Raw genomic sequence first — 19249 nt, 5'->3', positions numbered from 1 at the left:
TCCACTCCGGAGAGGGTGGGATAACAGCAGCGGCAGGAGTGATGGTCAGCTTGGGGAGGCGGGGGTCCCAGGGCAGCCTCCTGCACCAGCATCAGTGGGATGGGCTGTGATGGATGAGCCCAGAGGTTAGAAGTGATGCCGTCATCAGACCAACTCGGCAGCATTTGGGACATGTTCCTGGCTGCAGAACCTCCAAACCTGGTTTCCCCACCCTAATGGAGATGCTGAGCTAATGCAATCTGCTTTTAATAAATCTTTTTTCAGCTTAAATTAGCCAGGGGTGATTTCTGTTGCTTGCAAACAAGAATTCTGATGGATACAGGATTCTGTACAAAAATCTTGGCACAGGTACTTGGAAATTATAACACTGTGCCTCTTAGGTTGGGTTTTTGTGCTTTTTGCCTTTATTAATTTTAACTTTTTACTGCAATAAAATATACAACAGAAAAATGCACATTTCATGAGAGTACAGCTCGCTGAATTTTCACAAAGTAAACATACCCGTGTAACCAGTACTGCACATCAAGAAACAAGATCATTACCAGTACTCGCCAGAGCCTTTCTTGTCATCAGCACCAACCAAGGGCAACCACTCTCCTAACTTCTAACACCACAGATCAGCTTTGGCTGTTTCTGAACTTTATGTAAATATAGTAATACAGTGCACAGCCTTGCTCTGGTCCATGCATTACCTCTGTTTATCTGTCACTCAACATCGTGCTTGGGAGATTCCTCTATACTACTGTATGCAGCTGTAGCCCATTCATCTTCAGTGCTGTATAGTACTCCAGTGAATGAACATACCACAGTCCACTCACTCGTACTACTGTCAACAGGCATTTGGGTGCTTTCTTATTCGGGGAATATTTCAAAAAGGGCTGCTATAAACATTCTTGTACACACCTGTTGCTGAAATGTTAATGTATTTTGGTTGGGTACATATCAGTGTTTATAAAGTTCATATACATAATGTTCGACTTTGGCAGATGCTGCCCAAATAGTTTTCCAGAATGATCAGATCCATTAGAATGATTTTTAATTGCACTCCCAGAATAATTTTTGCTCCTCTAAGATCTAAGACACTAGGGAAGAATGAGAAAAGTCAGGAGAACAATGTAGGTGAAAATTCATGTGGGGACATTTCCCCCTTTTTAAATGATTCCACCCACAGGTGTAGTAAGAAGCCCTGGCATTTGGCACTTTGCCACTGGCTTGACCCGGGTTAAATGATTGCTGACAGGTCACCGTGAAAGTCAAGGGCACAGCTGGAACAAGACCTCTGAACTCTTGGCCTTTTGACCCAGCAGCAGAGACTGACACATTCTCGCTGGCACCCCTGGCCCCAGGAAATCATCAGCCAAGTCTCCAAGCCTCACACAGCATCACTGCTTTGCCCAGCATCCGAGAGGAGAGAGCTAGCACTTGGTTGGGGATCCTGGGCCTGAATGCCAACGGGGCCAGCAGTCACCAAGCCAGGCCAAGAAGGCCAAGCATGACGGGGATCAGGTCAGGCGTGGTGGGGACTGGAATAAATTGAGAGCAAATGTCCAGTCTTAAGGGGACATTTATTCCCCAGCTCCTTGGTTTGTGCCATATGGAAAAGAAAACCCCACTGTTGCCAGACTTTCTGACTTTTCAAGGGAAGCTGGAAAACTGGATCTTTAAATGAGATGTGGCTATTTGTAATACCGGCAACTAAATTAAAGAAAAACACTGAACGTGGTCAGCCTGACAAAACACACCCACAGATCAAATCTGGCCTGTGAACCGCTGACTGCCCATCTCTGATTTAGATGGACTCAGTGCTGGACACTCACAAGAAGAGCAGACCTGAACAGAAAGAACTCACTGTGGGCTCAGCGAACACAGACAGGAACTGACACAGACAAGGACCCACACAGACAAGAACCGAATCCCTTCTCTCGAAGGTGGGGGGGGGCTCCCTCCCGTCCTTACCAAGGACCCTTTTGTTACCCTGATGAAGTCAACATCACACCTAAAACCCTAAATATCATGAACACCTCGGACAAGGTGCATCACCTGAAGGAGGATGGCCCTCTCTGTTCTTTCCTCGACATCTGAAAACAATGTGTCGTGTAACTTGCAGGTCGCTGCCTCCCCCAGCCCCGCACCCCCATTTCACTTGGCAGAATCCATTTGAATTGACTACACCTGGTGGAGGGAAGCACAGCTTGAAAAACACTTGATCCAAGAAAGAAGCCATCAATGAGAAGCCGCTCCCACTTCAGCAAATCAGACCCACTTTCCAATCAGCCCCCAATCTCCAGGTGCGAGTTTTCAACACTGTTCCTAACCAAGCTGGCTACACTCGCATTTAGGAAAGTGGGCCACTGAACTCTTCTTTTTTTTTCTACTTCTCCTCCAACTATTAAGCATACACACCATCTCCCTGCCTCTGCCCTCGCTTCCTCTATACCGACTGCCCTCAGAAAACACATTACACACACACGCGCACGCACACACACACACACACACACATCCATTCAGCAATTCCAAGAGTGAACAGGTGGGAACAATCTTAGCAACAAACACGGATAGAAATAAATTTGTGCTTATTTTTTTTCCTGGCTTCACCACCCACTCTCTGGTTCCTAGCGAGGCCAGGCACATAATGGTCACTCAATAAACATCTGTCAAATGTCCTTTAGTTTCCAAGACAAATTTGCCAAGTCTCACATGTGCAATCAGTAAAGAAGTAAACGGCCGCTTTGGGATGACATGAGTGCTTACCAAGGATGTGTAATCTTGCCACACCCCACAGGCAGATTGAGACAGGTGTGTCCCCCCCTCCAAGACAAGAAAAGAGAAGTACAGAGAAGCCGAAGCCACTGGGGCAAAGGGCAGTCAGAGAGGCGAGAGGAAAAGCCTGTTCCGTATCATATGTAAGCCCACTTCCAGAGTGGCCACGTGTCAACTGGTGACCGTGATGATTATTCAGTAAATTAATAATCTAAGTGCTCAATGAACATTAACTATGTACCAAGACACTTCATGCCATAAACTAATGTGATTCTTGCAACAACCCTCTAAGGCTCCATTGAAGAGCCTGAGGAAGAGACACAGCCTGCCCAGGGACACCATCCAGAGAGCCTCAGAGGTTCGCAAGTGGGGGATTTGGGGAACTATGGCGTGGGGACATCTGGGATTGTCACAATACATGGGTGGGCAGGTATCATCCCTGCTGATGTATCTGCGTCACACGAGACTTCCCCTACCTGAAGGCCAGGAGCACCCCAATTGAGAAACACTGGGTTATTTTGTTGTTTTTTTGGGGGGGGGTTAGCAAAGGCAGAGTCAGGAGCTGAAGAGAGGCAAGTCCAACCTCTAGTGGAGTCTCCCCCTGACTTCTCTGCTCTGTGATCTCAGAGAGGTTATTAACGCCACGTGGACTGCTTCCTGGGCGAATGACTGTTTGCCCTTTGGGCAACATCCTAGAGTAACTTCAGCATGTAGAGAACAGATCTCGATCTAGAGCAAAAAAGGCGTCTCTCCAACAGAGAAAGAATATTTACGAACCCTCCCCTATAAGGGATATAGCTCTGAGTTTAGCACCTTAAGGAAGTGCTTTGCTATTTTCTTGAAAGATAGAGGCATTGCTTCAAAGGCTGCACTGTCATAGAAGAGAGAGAATTCAGAGAATACAGCAGACCATGAGGAGGACCCAAATGACTAGTAAAGACGATACATGCTCAAAGATTAAGGGTCCTACGGGAGACTCTTTGTGACTCAAATGTTCAGAGAAGGCTTCGTGAAGAAAGCAGGACTTCCACGGGGCTTCAAAATGTGGGACTGACTCCAATCAGTGGGAAAGAAAGAAGGAAATCCCACGTGCAGGAGTGAGGTTCAGCCTGCCGAGCTGAGGGACCCTGAGAAGTCCATCTTACATCAATCAGAGATTCTGTTTCAGAGCACAAGCGGGTAACCCTAAAAAGGATTGAGGAGGGATGCCATCGACACCAAAGGAATTCCGATCTATCTTGTAGGACCTAGGAATCCGTCACAGGTTGTGTGTATGGGGGGTGGAAGTGCTCACTCCAGGAGTGAACAGACTGGACAGGCACGGGTTGGGGTGAGGGGTCAGTGAGAAGTTCCCTCAATAAATCCGGCATGACGGAGCATCTCCACTGAGACGGTAGCAACAGAAATAGCCACCAAGCCCTGCCAATTCCCCGATACCCTTTTATGTGTTCAACTGGATAGGAAACTGTGTTGGGGACCTGACAGAAGGGGAGAGGCTGGACCTCACTTCATATTTTAGTGTCTGATAACACCCCCCCCCCCAAAAGGATAGCAGTGCTGCTCCCAACAATACCGGAGGAGAGGAATATAGCCACAAAACACTCAGCTGGAATCCTGGAGGGAATGGTCAAAGCTAACAGCAGAGCCAGAGGCAATCTTGTCTTTCTCAGATACAAAATGAGACCTCTCCCATCAGCCAGCCTCAACTTCCCACGCTAATACCAGGTCAGTGGCTCCCATGGAAACTTGACTCCTGACACCACACCCTCATGGAGGCCCCTAGCCTTGAATTTAGGCTGGCCCTGGGACTTGCTTTAACTCAAACAGGATGGAGCAGAAGTGATGCCATATAAACAGTCATGCCGCCCCCACTGGAGGGATCACACGGAGAGACCATGAGGAGACAAAGAAGCCCTGCAGTGATCGGAAAAACAGAGAAAGGTCCAGTGTCCCAGGGACCTCGCTGAACCCAGCCCCCGGCCCACTCACCAGCCGAATGAAGTCTCCCAAGTAACCACCAACCAGACCGGCAGAAGAACCTGCCCAGGATAGATTTCAGAATCATAAACAATAAAATAGTTGCTGTTTGAAGCCACTGAGTCTTGAGGGGGTTTGTTACACAGCAGTAGGTAACTGACACACATCCACGGGGTCATCTGCTGTGTCAGCGCGCTCTGCTGGTCCCTGCAAAGTTCTGTGCACAGGCAGGCATATGCCTGTCCTTAGCAGGTGAGAAGCGCGGATATAAACAGCAGCCATACAGAATCACTGCCACCTACAAGTGATTCTCAACCTATTGGTGCTCAAGCTTAGCACAGAGTTGGCACCTAGATAAACGTTTGCCAAATGGATGCACAGCGATCAATCCGATTTTAGTAAGAGAGAAGCCTGCCCAAAGTTTACTTATTCCTGCAAAACCTCCCAGGAAATCATGACCTTCAACATCACAAAAATGTCCTCCTCAATCTGCCCATCATTGCCAAGGCTCCTGAAGCCCACTTCCTGGGCCCCCGAGTGGATGGACAGCAGAGGGTCACCGTGTCCATGCCCACCGGTGCCACTCCTGCCTCAGCTCAGCCCAGCCGTCTTTTCATAGGGAAAGAAGACATCTGATGCTGGCGAATTCGATTTTTCCAACCTTTTCTGGAGAGGCGCTGTTTTCTGTTTAACAAGGACCTCCCGGGGACCCTGTTAAAATGCAGATTCGGACTCAGTAGGTCTGAGGTGGGGCTGAGAGTGTGCAATTCTAGCATTTCTGATGCAGTTAATCCAAAGACCACCTGGCCTGGCTCTCTCGTTTTTTGTAAAGGAGGAGACGGAAGGTCAGAGGGAAGGTTCTACCACTAATCTCAGGTCCCAGACCAGACGGCGTGTTCCCCACGGAAGCATTAGGCTTAAACCAGTGTGGGAAATCGGGGCCAAGCTGACTTGGCTATAGAAGGAAGTTCTAGAGCAGTTGCTCCCCAGCCACCTAGGAAAATGTTTGCTGCATTGGAATCACCCATGGAGCTTATAAAATGCAGGTCCCCAGGCCTTCCTGCTGGAGCCTGGCTCAGTGCGTCTGGTGTGGGGCTCTGGAAACCGTGTTTTTAAAAGAGCTTCGTGGGTGATTTTGATGCACAGCTGCGTTTGGGATTATTCATCTAGACCACCTGGGAGACAGTGACCCCAAGAAAGTAAGACTTGAAATGATGAGCTAGCCAATATTTATGAAGGGGCTTCTACATTCCAGGCACTGTTCTGATTTAAGTCACTATTAAGTGATTTAAACTTCACCACAATTCTATCTGGCAAGTACTCTCACTCCTCCCATTTCACACAGGGCAAAACTGAGACACAGAGCGGCCGTCTAATAGAGCAAAAGTCACACCCCCTAAGTAAGTGGCTGAGCCAGGATCAGAACCCAGGTATTTCGTTTGAGTCCACGTCGTAACCACTACGTGTTCTGTTTCTCTTGTCTACAGTAAAGGTAAGCTCCTTGGAAGATCCCAAAGGTAAACTTGGACCCACTGGAGTAGTATTTCTCCAAGCAGGAGCCACCCATCACGAGTTCTAGCGAATTTCAATACATGCACCTCAGGGGAGAAATGGTAGACGATCTGGGTCAGGTTTGGGAACCACTGGGTTAAAGTAAACTGAACAGATTTCTTCCTGCAGAACTTCTCAGAGACTTCCCCAGCAAATACAAGCATATTCATTTCCAAGGCGGGGTGGAGAGGGGGGTGAGGGTGGGATGTGCGTTTTGCAACATTCTCCAAAGAATCCTTTTGTCCAAGAGTGGAGAAAGACAGAGAGCAGGGCATCTCGAGGTGTGAGGAGGATGCCAGGGAACTCCGCTGGGGAACCAAGGGCTCAGAGCAGGGCTTCTCCACCTTCAAGGGACACAGGAACCTTGAGACATGAAGTTTCCCGTTCACCAGGGCCGGGTGGGGCCTGAGAGCCTGCATTTCTAGCAAGCTCCCCAAGCGATGCTGAAGCTGCATCCCACTTGGCATGACGAAGGCCTGGAGTGCAGCGCTGGCTGGGGCTGCTCCTTCCTACCTCCCCAGACAAGCCTGATTCCAGCTCACCATCCCCAAGAGAACAGCCCTTACACAGATTTCCAGGGGCTCCGGCCGCTGCTTACCTCCCTAAACCTGGAACTGGTCCACACATGGCAAGTTTCATCACAGGCCCTTGGGGGAACCCAGACCCTTCGAGAAAAGCACCTCTCCCAGGGTCTGTACCCTAGCCTTCCTTTCTGTCTCTTCTACCCATGGCACCCCCCTCCCCTGGCCTCAGGAAGCCCTCATCCTAAAGATGAAGTCCACTCAACAGGCAGCCTCAGCCCCCTCTTCTGCCCCGGGGGCCCAAGGTTGCTGGGGATGGGAGGCAAGGAAGGGAGAGGAGGTGAACGGAGGATAAGCAGAGAGCTAGGAGGCCCCGTGAGGTCTTGTGACCAACCGGGCCTCCCAGGTGCCGCCGAGGTGGCAGTGCCAACGCGCAGGGCTGAAATCCTTGGCCGGTCTCCGAAGCAAACACCCAATCCAAACAGGCCCTAGTGTGTCTCTGAACAGACTGTGTCAATAAGGCGGGGGGGAGGGAAAAAAAAACCCAACTGGCCACAGATCCCGCTTTCAAACACGTTGAAACAAAATAATCCCTCTCTCCTGCTCCCTCCCTCCCACTCGCTCTTTTTTTTTTTTTTTTTAATTTCCACTGGTGCCGAGGCCTCAGTGGAGCCTGGCTGGCGGCTTGTTAGAGCCTGCAGCCTACCTGTCCTGCATAGGAATGAAGCCTGGAGCACTGACGTGATAGGCCCGCCGCTCGGCAGGCCGGGCAACTCCAGCTACTGCCTTCAGAGTCCAGGAAACAGAGCAAAAGCTGTTCCCAGAGCTCCGCTGAGAGGGGACCCACGGAGCGGGGCGGGGGGGGGGGGCATGGACAGGAGGAGGAAGATTGCCGGGGAGCATGCTGTTTGGGACACTGTCCCATGAACCTGGCTTTAACCAGTGACCCAGTCCCCTAGCTCTAAGAATCACCCCCTGCCTCCCCAACAGCAAAGCCCCCAAAGAGGCTGTTGCTGCCCTGGAGCAGAGCTGGAAACACAAAACAGACCAGAGAGAACTCATCCTCGGTGACCTCTCTGCAGGGGAGTCTGAACTCCCAGCGTGTGTACAGATAAGGGGGCAACTTTCTTGTGGTTTGTTGCTGGTTTTGTATTGGGTTTTGAACTCTCTAAGGGCAGGGTGGGGCGGCGGGGGTGGTGGGGACCGGGTACATGAGTCATTGGCAGATGAGAACCCATCTCCCCCTCTCGCTCTGCAAGTTGCAACAATCGAGTTGTCCCTCCCAGTGCTTGCCAATGTCTCTTACTCAATCTTGGATCAAAAGGGTGGTGGGGAGGGAGGCCGGGAGGGGGATCCACAGTCCTCTGCCTCTGACATCAGGCCCAGCTGTTAGAATTGCGCTGTGGATACAGGACCCAGAGGGGAAGTCGGGCCTGGCTTGGCGAGGCGGGTGAAGAAACAGCGGAGGGTGATTGGATGTGTGGAGCCCTCGGAGGTGATACAAAAGTGAACCGAAAGCAAAGGACCAGCTGCGGGGAGCTTTCGGATTCACATCCACTCGCCAGCTCCCTCCTTCCCCATATTCTTAGAAATAGGACTGTGACTTCCATCCTTTATAAAGGCTTGTCCCCTGTAGGCATTTCACGATGATTATTTACAATCGTCGTTCCTAAGAAGAGACCAGACTCAGCTGGGTAAGCCCCAAGAGCCCGCGGCTGGGCAGGAAGAGAAGTCTGGGTCCCGGGTCCAAGAATATCATCAAATCCTTATGAAGCATCCGTTGTTGTAATTTTAAAATGCTAGTTTGAAGAGCCCGTCTGAGATTATCCAGGTCTATGAGCAGAGCCAACACCACACCCATTATGGGGTTTATGCTTCCTTTTCAGAATTTAAAAAAAAAAAAAAGCCCTTACACATGAATCTCCATTGAACATGGAGCGTCCATTTCGGGATGCAGTTGTAGACTCAGCACTGTGTACTGAGGGAGAGCCCAGAAAAGTCAGACAAGATGATCCCAGCTTTGAAGGAATTTATACCTTTGCTGGGGGAGATTCAATTTACCCACTAGAGTTTAGCAGCTTTTGTCTCTTCAGATTGTACACAACCTATAAACATAATGAGACTCCCCCCTCTACCTCCTCCGGCGAGCATCTGTACCAGGCACCATGCTCGGGACCTTCCAGGCAGGAGCTCTAATCCCCATAACCGCCTCGAGAGGTGGAAACGGTCAGAATCCCACTGCACAGATGCGCGCACGGAGGTTCACGGGTCAGTTACGGCCCAGCCGCACAGCCGACAAGTGACCGTGGGCCGGTGGTGAGTTCGCCTCTTCCTCTGGTTGCCCAGCATTTACCGCTTGCTGCATGAAAGTCTCTTCCTGCACAGACAGAGCGCCCGAAGGCAGGCACCAGGTCTCATTTACTTCCTAACTGCCCTTAGCCTCCGGCTTGGCACTGTGGACACTGCAGACCCTTAGACGATGCTTACTGAATAAATGGATTAAAAAAAAACAAAACTTGCAAGAGGGAAAAGGCAACTCTATCCCTGTACTCAGATATTTATTAAGTATCCATGATGTGTCTCTCATTCCGCTGGACGTGGGGACCCAGCTGAGCTGAAAAGCCCTGGCCTTGCTTTAGGTCTGGTGACAAGGGAGGTCCCAGAGTCACAGGAACGAGCTGTGCTTGCTCAGGTCTCCAAGGAGCGCTCCTGGGCTCCCCGCACTGGGAATCCAATGGCGATTCAGTCCCCGCCATGGAGGTGATGATCATGTCAGGAGAGAAAAGAGATCCACGAGAGTAAGAGAGAGAGAAAATGGAATCAGAAAGCTCTGATCTTCTCTGCACTGTTAGTGGGAGTGTAATTTGGTGCAGCCACTATGGAAAACAGTATGGAGATTCCTTAAACTAAAAACAGGGTTACCAGATGATCCAGCCATCCCACTCCTAGGCATGTATCTGGAGAAAACTCTAATTTGAAAGGATACATGCACCCCAAGGTTCACAGCAGCACCATTTACAACAGCCGAGAAGCAGCCTAAGTGTCCATCAACAGATGGCTGGATAAAGAAGATGTGGTAGATATATATGATGGAGTACCACTCAGCCATAAAAAAGAATGAAATAACGCCATTTGCAGCGGCATGGGTGGTTCTGGAGATGATCATACTAAGTCAAGTAAGTCAGAGAAAGACAAATATCATATGATATCACCTGTATGTGGAATCTAAAAAATGTTACAGGTGAACTTATTTACAAAAGAGAAACAGGCTTACAGACATAGGAAACAAACTTATGGTTACCAAAGGGGAAAGGGGATGGAGGAAGGGTAAGTTAGGAGTTTGAGATTAGCAGATACAAACTACTATATACAAAATAGATAAACAATAAGGTCTTACTGCATAGCACAGGGAACTATGTTCAGTAGCTTGTAATAATCCATAATGAAAAACAATATATATATGTATAATTGAATTAACATGCTTTACATCAGAAACTAAGACAACACTGTAAGTCAACTATACTTCAATTTAAAAGAGAAAGAAAGCTCTGATTTTCTAAGAGAAAGGAAGATTCCTGAGGTCCCCAGAGGTAAGATGCTCAGGAGGTCACCCTTACGTACGAACCCCTCCTTCTGCCTTTTCATCCTTCTCTGTGTCTCAGCAGAGGCAACACACGTAACGCAAAGTGAGGACACGTGGTACCACCACACACCCACCAGAATAGCACTCGGGAAAGGTGACAGTATCAGATGTTAAGGAGGAGCAACTGGAATGCTCATCCACTGTCGGTGAGAGCGTGAAAGGATATAGGCACTTTGGGGAAAGGCCTGGCAGCATCTTACAGAACTAAATAGAGACCGGCTCTGTGACCCAACGATCCCCTCCTAGTTATTTACCCGAGAGAAGTGAACACATGTGTCCACAAGAAGTTTTGTTCAAGGATGTTCAAGGCACCTTTATTCAAAACAGCCAGAAACTGGAAACAGGGCAGCCACCCACCAACAGGAGAACGGATAAACCAACCGCGGGTTAGTCATTTAACGAAGCAGCACTCAACAGCAGAGAGGCACAGACCTCTGACACGTGCAATAACGTGGATGAATCTCAAAAACATTGTGCTGAGTGAAAGAAAAATCACACAGTGGAATATGTATCGCTTGGCTCCATCTATATGCAGTCCCCCTGAGAATCAGCAAAACTCATCTGGGGAGAAAAAGAATCAGAAGGGTGGTGGGAGAGTGGGGGCGGGGGCGGACTGGCAGAGGCCAAGTGGAAACTTGCTGGGAAGCTGGGAGTGTCTGCCTTTGGGACACTTCAGATCTGTGCAGATTTTACCTTAAAAATGAAACCAAAAAAACCCTGCAACCAAATATCAAGTTCCAGTTAATGATATGCATGCTGTGGTATTTGGAGGGATGCATACTCTTATGGGTAACTTAGTTTGAATGGATGAAAGAAAATGGGACACAAAGACACCTAGGAATTAGGCTGGATATGTGATAAAGCAAGTCCAGCAAAAGCCAGTTACGGAATTGACGCAGTGGGTATATGGGTGCTCAGTGTAAAAGTTCTTTCAGTGTTTACGTATATTTGTAATTTTCCGTAATAAAATCTGGGGTGGTTTGCGGGGAGACGTACAGGGTACCCCAAACACTTTCATGTGAAAAGAGCACTGATGGGGTGAGTTTTCTGAGCTATTTACGCAAATCCACGGCGTACAGATTTAGGAGGCCGCGGAGAAACGAGAGTGAGGCAAGGCATGGAGGGCGCTCAGGGCTGGGTTTAAAGCCGCCCGACACGGAGATTCACTTTGGGGTCTGGGTTACGACCAAAGTCAGAGCAGCCCTGGGTCTGCCGTGAGTTACTCTGCACAAGATGCAATTTCCTGTTCCTCCGGATTCAGCACCTCTTGGACCTGAAGTACCTCTCACCAAATAGCATTTTGATGAGTTAAGTGTAAATGAATCAGAAACAAACAGATTAAATTTCTCAGCTCACATACAGGACTGAAGAGGGGGTGAAAAACAAGAAAAGGGAGAGAGGACAGCGCGAGGCAGGGAAAGGGTCTCTGTCTCAAACTGTGCACAAAACCACCTTCTGAAAAATATTCGACTGACTCACCGATCTCCATCCCATATACCGAGGGCTTCTGGGGCCCCGCTCTTTAATATCTGAATGACTGTGAAAAATAGTTCTCCTCCTGGAAAGCAGAGGGGAGAGGAAATGCTTTGAAGCCCTCCCGGTTATTTAATTTTTTTTCCAAAGGTAAAGTAGTATATTTTTATCCAATATTAAATAAACATTTTCTTAAATGGTATGTTCAAAGCCTTTGAGCTTCTGATGTTGGCGCAGGGACATTTTTTGCTTTGTGTTCTGGAGCATGAGTGAGGATGGTGCCTCTTCTCTGCCAAATGTTCCAGAATCACAGAACGTGAGACGCAGGACATCTAAGAGGCCCGTGTGCTATTATGGTGAAGAGGGAGGCTCGGGCAGACTCTAGTGGCCTTTCTCGAGAGGTCAGCAGTGGCCCAGCTGGGATCAGAATGCAGGTGGCATGGTTTCCAGGGGCCTGGGCAGGACATTCCATTCTCCACAGGAACACACCAGGCTCCAGCCCTGAGTTGACAGTCCTGGGGTCACCCTTCCTGGACATGCGAGTTTATGGAAACATCTCATATCAGTCACCACCAGGGATGATGACCACGGCCACCTCCCCAGGGACACATGGAAACTCCTCAAGTACTCAGACGTAAGGTGGGGTGAGGACATTTGAAGTCAATGCACCTTTATGAGAGAATCTGGGCTGAGAGGGAGAGGAAAAAAAAATCACACCTACGAAGGATTTTTTTTTCCCCAACTGGCCTAATTTAGACACAACATATACAAAGACAACCCACAAAGATTATTTAGGCACAGGACATGGGACGGTGGGAATGAAATGGGAACAGCATGATCGTGATCCTCAAATACTCGGTGTTTGAGTAGCAGACCATAAATTCTTATTAAGTGAATTAACAAATAAATATAATTCACACCGTCCACTCTCATGGAAGTGGCAATGCTTAGTGTAAAAGTTTTCAGAAAAGACGTGTTCAAGGTAAGACACATCAAACATCAGAATCTGGTAGGGACAGAGACCACTGAGGCCACTGAGGACAGAGGCCACTATGAGTAACACAGTGTTTACGTTAATTAACTTTAAAAAATGGCGGGAACCCTCCTACATTGCTGGTGGGAATGTAGTTTGGTGCAGCCATTATGGAACAGAGTATGGAGATTCCTCAAAAAACTAAAAGTAGACTTATCATATGATCCAGCAATCCCACTTCTGGGTATATATCTGGAGGGAACTCTAATTCGAAAAGATACATGTACCCCAATGTTCATAGCAGCACTATTTACAATAGCCAAGACATGGGAGCAACCTAAATGTCCACCAACAGATGACTGGATAAATAAGCTGTGGTATATTTATACAACGGAATACTACTCAGCCATAAAAAGAATGAAATAATAATGCCATTTGCAGCAACATGGATGGAACTAGAGATCATCATTCTAAGTGGAGTAACCCAGAAAGAGAAAGAAAAATACCATATGATATCACTCATATGTGGAATCTTAAAAAAGAAAAAAAGAAAAAAAGGACACTATGAACTCACCTACGAAACAGAGACAGACTTGCAGACATAGTAATCAATCTTATGGTTACCAGGGAAAAGGGGGTAGGAAAGGATAAATCTGGGAGTTTGAGATTTACAAATGTTAGCCACTACATATAAAAATAGATTTTTTAAAAAGTTTCTGCTGTAGAGCACAGGGAATTATGTTCAACATCTTGTAATAACCTTTAATGAAAAAAATATGAAAATGAATATATGCATGTATATGCATGACTGGGACATTGTGCTGTGCACCAGAAATTGACAAATTATAACTGATGGTATGTCAATAAAATAAATTAATTAAATTAAATTAAAAAATATAAAATAAAATAAAAACTGCCTTATGTGATCAGGATCATTAAACCCATTTTACAGATTTAAAAAAAAATAAGTCAGAGACAAAGTAACTGGCCAAGACCACACAGCTGGTAAGTGATGGAATCAAACACATCTCTCTGATTCCAATGTCTATGTCGTTCACCATAGCCTATCCTGCCTGCCTGGCTGTACCCAGAAGGGAGAACTTAAATCCTAAAGGATCTATGAAGTCTAACGGAGAGAGAGAGAGGCTACTGTGTCCAAAACAAGGACAACAACAAAATTATATCTTGAGAGGGGACAGGGTATACGTATAGCTTCGTGGTAGAGTGTGTACTTAGCATAACACAGGTCCTGGTTCAATCCCCAGTACCTCCATTAAAAAAATTAATAAATAACCCTAATTACCTCCCCCTCAAAAAAAAATTTTTTTTATTATATCTATATGCTACTTTCTTTCACCAGACGGAATGAGCTTTACTGATTTTTTTTAACATAAAAAAACTCTGACTGTAAACTAGAAAATTAAGATCACCCATAATTGCAGCACTCAGAGGTAATCTGTTAATCTTTTGCTAAAAATCCTTCCAAAAATTTTAAGTGCTCTCGTATGCTTTTTTTAAACTTTTTATTTTGGAATGATTTTTAGATAAACAGAAAAGTTGCAAAGGCCCTAGAGATTTCCTGTATATCCTTCACCTAGAAAGGATAAAATGTCACGAGCATTTTACAGAACCGCAGCATATTTGTCAAAACTAAGAAATTAATATCGGTACATTACGATTAAATGCAGATTTTATTTGCCTCACCCCAGTTTTTCTACCCATGTCTTCTTTCTGTTCCAGGATCCAGTCTGGGGTACCACACAGCAGTGCATTCGTATAATTTTTAAACAGATTGTTGTTACTCAACAAAACATCAAGAACCTATTTCTCTATCAACATAGAGAAATCTCCAACATCATTGTCAATGGCTCCCTAGCGTTCCACTCTAGGAAGGGGTGATACCCTTCTCTCAAAGGGCATGTCCGTAAGCCGAGGATGGGCAAACATCCACGCTGAGCATACTTGTCTGAGATATTATCAGGATAAATTTCTAGACGTGAACGGAGAGCGTGTCAAGAGTGTGTCCTTCAAGGCTTTTAATTCATTTGGCCACATCCTCCTCCTGAAAGCCTGAACCCAATCTGCCTCACCACTGAGATTAGTAACTTGAACTTAGATTCACTGTGGACCATAGAAGACTAACTTGGTGAAACAACTCTTCTATAGTCTAGAGAGACAACCACGGGATGGGAAAGAATGAACAGGCTTTCAAGACAGTCATTCCCCGCCCCGCCAACACAGACGGATCACTTTAAAGGGCTATCCCGAAGTTACACCTTCACTCATTTCGAGCTAGTCCCCCTCTCCACTTTGGGCCTGACAGACAGCGAGATGTTCAGGCCTTCGGCATTGGAATCAGAGAATTACTTTCGGGGTACGGGGCAACCCCCACCGACTTTAATTTCTTTCTCATCTCTCTGTAGTGGCTATTGAAACTCCCTGAAGGGAAAAGGCTGAGCAGGCTTGTGCCGTTAATGCATGCAGCGAGAAGGACAAAAGGATTTGATGGTCAGCAAAGTTATATGCCTCCTCCACCACGCCCCCGCTCCCCCCCTCTCTTAGTGAAAGGAGTTGGGGGAGGGGTGGAGAGTACAAAACTGCTTGCATATCTAGAAATGGCTCCAACTGAGCTTGAACCAGGGGACCTGCCCAGCATGTTAACTGCGGCCATAGTCTCGCTTCCAAAAGAAGCCCATATTTTACTTGGAGACTCCATTCTTCAATGCAAAACACTTTGTCCCCACGGGCAGCACTGCAAAATGCTATCTATCTGAGATGATTGGGGTGGGGGGGTGCGGGGGAAGGGGGCAGGGTAGGTTTAGAGAAATGGAGACCTACCCCATGCTGGGGAATTCTTAAGTGCCACCCTGGCTTGCAAAAAGAAAAGGAAAAGAAAAAACAAGCTACTGGTCAGAGGGAACGCTCTTCCAAGCCAAACTCAGCTTGAATTAATACACAACACAGCCTCTTAGAGGGCGAAACACTGCTTTAAACTAAGAGTCTCTTCTCTCAAGGCAACTGATTAAAAACAACAGGAAGTTGAGAATATTCTGGGAGGAGAGAGGGCTGCCACATGAGATAGTTCCTTCACCCCAATGTTTGCAATCTTGTCACTCTGGTCAAGGCCACACCTTCAGGTCAGGAGGGACTAAGTCTTTGAGGCGAAGGATGCCAGTTCCATTTCCCCAAGAGGAACAATGTCCCTGATTTGGGGCTTATGATCTCCCTGGGGCCTCTGTGATCTGCTTGAGTGGCTGGGAGAACCCATTTCACTTTTGAATTCCACCCAGAAACCACAGGAGGTTCTGCCCAGGGAAGAGAAAACTCTAATTGGTTACAAGGATGTAAGGTCTTCCCAGAGGACCTCCCTGTCCCCTTTTCCCAAATGGTCCCCTGGCCATTACGGAGGAGAAGACTTCAGTGGAAAGACAACATACAGAATCAGATTACGAGGAAGGAAAAAAAAAACAAAAAGACTTTAAAGCGGAAGAGACACTTTCTCCTGTTAGCTGATAAAACACTGCAGTAGTAAGAGGAACGAGTTACCGCACAGAGAAGCAAAACACCATTACTCCAGCATCTCTTCCGGGGTACAGCAGCACCTCTCTGCTAAGGGATTCTCGTTAAGCCAAACTGGAGATCTTTGACATGTGGGTGATTCAACCTATCAGCCTTAAACTAAAATTCAAGCCATTACAAGATCAGACCTTAGGATTCTAATCATGTGAGGGTATCAGCGTGTGCTTTACCATGAAGCAGAATTTGCAGAAAGTGACCACGCTTCCAAGAAGCTTTACCAAAACCCCGAGCTACATAAGCAATACTCCCTCAGTGTCACGTTTGTTTTCTTCTCACTGTGAATACTTACGCATGCTCCGGACGCACAAAACTGCAAAGGAGGGCGGTAACAATGGACAAACCTTTGTACTGTAAGTGAAACAGGCTGTTGGGAATGAAATAAAACTTGCAGCAAATTAAGCCTGACGCTTAGGAATAACCCTGGTGTGACTGCACGACACAGAACTCCAGCACAAAAGACAAACCTCTTACTGAGGGGACTCAAACGACACCTCTGACGGCTGAGGGTGGGAAAGGGGAGGGAAGCAGGGAAAGCAGAGAAGCAGAGAACGTCTTATCTGGATGTTAGTCTCCCTGGAGGCTGGGTTACAGAGGCATCAGCCTGGATGCCACCCCGGGCTGTGTCACAGGATAAATAAAACCACATGACTCCCTCCCTTGGGGATTTTGATGCCAGCCAAGGTGCAGACCTGAGTTGGCTTGGAAGCACCTGCTGACGGAAGGGGACTGAGGACCTCAGATGTCCCCTTCCTCCCAGTGTCTCCTGGTCAGGGAACCCAGGAAGTGTAATTCAAGGATGGCCGTGACCCTCCTTTAAAGACCATCAATTCCTTCTTCACATCATCTGTAATCCCTCCAATTGTGCGCTGTGACTTACATCGAACGCAAATGTCTGGAAGAACCCTAGAGCGCTTTCAGTCCCTCGGAACTGGGCTGGGCTGGTTCACCCAGCGAACTTTCCCAGCGGGGATCAATCGCAGAAGTGCAGGCGGTTATATGTGTGATTGCGGGCTTCCAGAAAACCCATCCTTTCATTCTTTACCTGCTCTCAGGTTCCCCTGCTGCATGGAACTGGTGCAGTCGCCACGTTTCCCACATCCCAGAGAAGAAGGGCCAGAGGGCAAAGTGGGAAGATGGGGCACCTCGGGAGAGAAACACAGGGGCAGTCAAAACCCATAAAGTAACATGGTGCTCAGAGCTCCAGCCAGCCAGAGAGGAGAAAGGAGAGACACTGAAGTGGGTGGGCACCTGGACCAAAGCCTGACTCCCAGTTGGTCCTGCCCCCTCCATCCTCCCAGAAGAGAAGTGGTTTAACTCCAGGGTCCCTCGTACTGGCCCTCCCTACTGTGTCTACCAAGAGGCGGGCAGTGAGAGGAAGGGGAAGGGAAACCATGGTGTCCCTGGACTGGCCACCCAAGCCTTTAGGCTGTAGCCAACAGATGGCCCGGGCTGGTTGGGAGCTGTGCAGGGCACTGCTGAGTTGTGTGCCAATCTCTCGGGAGGGAGCTGAACTTGGCCACCCATGTTCAGAGGGCCTTATTCCACATGTACCCAACCAAGGCAGGAGGCTGGGGTCTACCAGATGGCAGAAAGGTCGATGGCAGAAGCTTTGGGATCATCTCTTCATTCACACATGTCACAATTCAAGATCCTGTTCTATGCCAGGTGTTGGAGATACAAAGTGGAAGAAAACCAGACACTCCCCACCCAGTCCAGCAGACAGGAGTGACATTAATCTAACAGACAGAGTAATGAGTCTATGGCCATAAACTGAAAGGAGCCCTTGGAGGGTTGGAAACCCAGGTGGACCCTCCTAGATCACAAATGAACTTAGCCTGCAAGGGCAGAGAGAAAACCTGAAGAAGAAACTGCTGATCGTCTCTTGACTTGGATGAGTTCATCCTTCTCAGCCTTGCTTTTCTCATCTGTAAAATGGGCTCATCCCCATGTGGCTACTGGGAGGCTTAAATGTGAAACTGCATTGAAGGGCTTCGCTGAATGACAGCTCTCAATACATGCTAACTTGTTTCATTAGGAGGATCGTTTAAAATAAAGGATTTCAAAATTGTAGAATAGATAAACAAGATTACACTGTATAGCACAGGGAAATATACACAAAATGTTATGATAACTCAGAGAGAAAAAAATGTGACAATGAGTGTGTATATGTCCATGAATGAATGAAAAATTGTGCTGAACACTGGAATTTGACACAACATTGTAAAATGATTATAAATCAATAAAAAATGTTAAAAAATAAAATAAAATAAAATAAAATAAAGGAATCAGACTTAAGTCCACGGAGCCCACCCTTCAGACCCCCTCCCTCAGCAAAGTCGAGGAGACCCACACTCATCCCTTCCCCTGGCAGACCAGCAGGGCCTGGGCCTTCCCCAAATCGTGGAGGGTTCTAAGAGATTCTGACCTCTGCATTCCCCGATTCTAGCCTGATTACAGCAAAAACCTCTCACCCCACCTTTTATTTCGGTCCTGGGTCTCTTTAAGCAGCGGCTGCCAGCGCTGTGGGGGATGCGTGGTGACTCAGCCCTGGCCCCAGGGAAGCTGGAGGCCTATCGCTCAGCCAGGATGTGGCTGTGAGCCCGCAGGCTGCTGTGAGGAGAGAAAGCTGTGCTCTCAGGCCTTCTAAAGCTGCCTCCCTTCTGTTTGACAGGCATGCTGCGTCCCAGCCACCATCCCCGAGGTGGAAATTTGGAGGCGGGCTGCACGCTCTCCAAGGCTTGAAAGGCAAGGCAATCGCCTGCCTGGACCCCA

At 47.7% G+C, this 19249-nt stretch overlaps 1 long non-coding RNA gene across 1 annotated transcript; it reads left to right on the top strand.

Moving 5' to 3' along the window:
* Positions 1 to 389: 389 nt before the first annotated feature.
* Positions 390 to 16394, top strand: LOC116656741. The gene is made up of 3 exons (XR_004311660.1): positions 390 to 679; positions 1671 to 1672; positions 16383 to 16394. It is a non-coding gene; the product is annotated as an uncharacterized LOC116656741 (long non-coding RNA).
* The last annotated feature ends 2855 nt before the right edge of the window (positions 16395 to 19249 follow it).

The sequence above is a fragment of the Camelus ferus genome, chromosome 16 (assembly GCF_009834535.1).
Source record: "Camelus ferus isolate YT-003-E chromosome 16, BCGSAC_Cfer_1.0, whole genome shotgun sequence".
Classification (NCBI taxonomy): domain Eukaryota; kingdom Metazoa; phylum Chordata; class Mammalia; order Artiodactyla; family Camelidae; genus Camelus; species Camelus ferus.
The sequence above is the reverse complement of the archived record's forward strand: the minus strand, read 5'-3'. Positions and strand labels throughout refer to the sequence as shown.